Raw genomic sequence first — 2640 nt, 5'->3', positions numbered from 1 at the left:
CCACACGAGGCTACGCGGGAGGACGGCCGGCCATCTCTCGATGGGTAAAGTACCAGCGCGTGCCCGCACTGTAGGTTGCATGTTCGCGGCGTCATATGCTGCTGAAGCACATTCCCCTTCGTCAGAAGCAGGGCTTACAGAGAGGCGCGGCTCTGACGACCACATCATGATTGGATTAAAGCCACTGGCCGTGACACTTCTTTCCTTGGCTCCATAAATCCTTACGACATGGGAATTATGGTCTTGGCACAAGTACTAGCAGTAAGTGTCATGTGCCGGAAACCGAAACCAGTGGGAAGGTGGGGTAAGGACGTAGGATGTTAGGTCCAAGCTATGGTGAAGGATAATGAAGTAGCGAGGGTGAGGTTACGGCAGTTACGTAGCGTCAGGTGACGAGGTGAAAGTATTTAAAAGCGGGGATGTGAGGGTTGTGGCAAAGTGCAGGTTAAACTCTATTTTAAGAAATTAAAAGGTTACAACAAACCAAAAGAAAACAAACTACGTTAAAAACAGAACAAGAGAACACAAACAAAACAAAAACTGAACAAAACAAGGGATAGGGGAAGGGGAAAGGTGATAATGAAGGAGTAGGAGGTGGCTTCAAAGGATGAGGCCAAACCTAAAAAACATACCATGCCAAAGATAAAAGATCATGGCCTAATCCCGGTCTCCGGCCTGAACGATGGTGTTGAGTCTATCCAGCCAGTCGACATGCCAAGTACTCGATGTTCAGAGGAAGCAGAGAAGCTTCCTCTTGGAGTTCAGACATCTGAATGCTTTATTCTGAACAAGCTGGAATTTGCACTTTTGTGAGTGCAAGTGGTGTGTATGTGAAGAGAGGTTTGATCAGTGTTTTGTATAGATGCAGCTTCGTACATGGAGCCGCACTTTTAAATCGATAGAACGATTGTAAGTTTTTTCTTGTCAAGGTGGCTTTTGGATAGATATGCGGGTGAAATCGAAAGTAGGTATCAAAGGTTAAACCAAGGATGGTACAAGAGGATTTGACTTGGAGAGTTACTTGTAGTCTGTCGAAAGTGTTGAAGTAAATGTAAGGAGGAAGTTTTACAAAGAGAACTTGTGTTATTGTCGCGTTAGTCTTGATACACCATTTATGCTCCCATCTCGAGATGGTGTCGAATTTGTCTTTAATGCGCTGAACGACTCCTGAAAGTGCACTGTGTTGAGCTAAGTGCGTACAGTCATCAGCATAGAGGATAGTGAGTGAGTCTGTGTGTGTGGGGTCTGGAAGATCGTTTGTGTATAATATATAAGTGCTGGGCCGAGTATGCTGCCCTGAGGTACTCCAGTGTGCATTGAAATGCAAATGTTTAAGAATTTTAATTTTAATCTGCGGTAATCAAAAAAACTGCAGAGTAACTTTTTGATCAAAGGTGGGAAGTTAAATCTAGTGCACAGCTTGAGGCCAACATGCCAGACCATGTCGAAGGCTCACTCAACATCTTTTGTGACGAGAACAATCTTTAGTCGTCGGTCTTTGTTGTTGTTTATGTAGTTTGTAATGATGTTGAGTGTGTCCTGTGTCGAGCGATGAAAGCGAAAGCGAAAGTGCGAGGGAAGGTTATGGCCTTCGGAAATACCACCTTAGTCGAGTGTTTATGATTTTTACGATAATTTTGCCTAATGTCTCGAGTAGATTAATAGGGCGGTAACTCTTGGGGTCATTCGGGTCTTTTTGTGGCTTAGGAATGAGGGCCACTAAAGCAGTATTAAAGGGAGAGGGAAAATAGCCAGTAGCGAGAGAGGCGTTGTAAAGGTGAGTCAAAAGCTTGTATAAAGTTGTTGTCAGGAAGTTGAATAAGAGCGTTGCGTCTGATCTGTGAGCCTTACAAGGAAACCTCTTTATTTTTCCTTTTACTTCCTCACACGAGATGGGGGCTGTGAGTTCGCAGGTGTTGTCTATCCTATCCAGTCGGATAATTGGCTCTCGGTTCGTTTCTACCCTGTTCTCTTGACACCAGGTATTGATTTCTTGAATTCTGGCAGAGAACAGGGGATGAGGAAGGTGAAGGTAGAAAACTTGATCCATTGTTCTTCAAAAATTTTGATAACGTCCACGGGAGCTGAAACTTTTGCGTTATTGTGAATGAGGTGGGAGAAGGGAGGGTAGTTACTACCTTTAAGTTGTTTAATTTTTTTGCCAAAATACCCGTGGATTGCGAACTCTGTTGCATTCTACTTTTTTAACTAAATCTGTCCAATATTTTTGTTGGTCGTTCTCAAGACTATCGATGACGTGTCTTCTTAGAACAGATAAGTCCTATCGAACATGCTTAATCTGTTTAAATTTTGAGTAAAACGACTTCGAAAACAGGTCAGGAGACGTTTTGTCCTTTCAGATGGCGAAATGATATGCGAGATTTATACTGAGACCTGGGGATGGTACTCAGCATAGTTGAGGCGATGGAGGCGAAGATGTAATTCCAATGCCCATCTATTGTTTGGGAATCAAGCTCGTCAAGATTAAACTCAAAGTTTTGATAATTTAATTTGGATTTAAATTACTCCCAGTCTGCTTGTTTGTTTAGTATTGGTAGTCTGGAAATTTTAAATATGATGGGTATGTGGTCTGAACCAATGTTCGGACAGGGTTGTAGGTGTGTGTGGTAGGCAAGCGCT

Source organism: Penaeus monodon, chromosome 10 (genome assembly GCF_015228065.2).
Source record: "Penaeus monodon isolate SGIC_2016 chromosome 10, NSTDA_Pmon_1, whole genome shotgun sequence".
Classification (NCBI taxonomy): Eukaryota; Metazoa; Arthropoda; class Malacostraca; order Decapoda; family Penaeidae; genus Penaeus; species Penaeus monodon.
Note: the sequence above shows the minus strand (reverse complement) of the source record.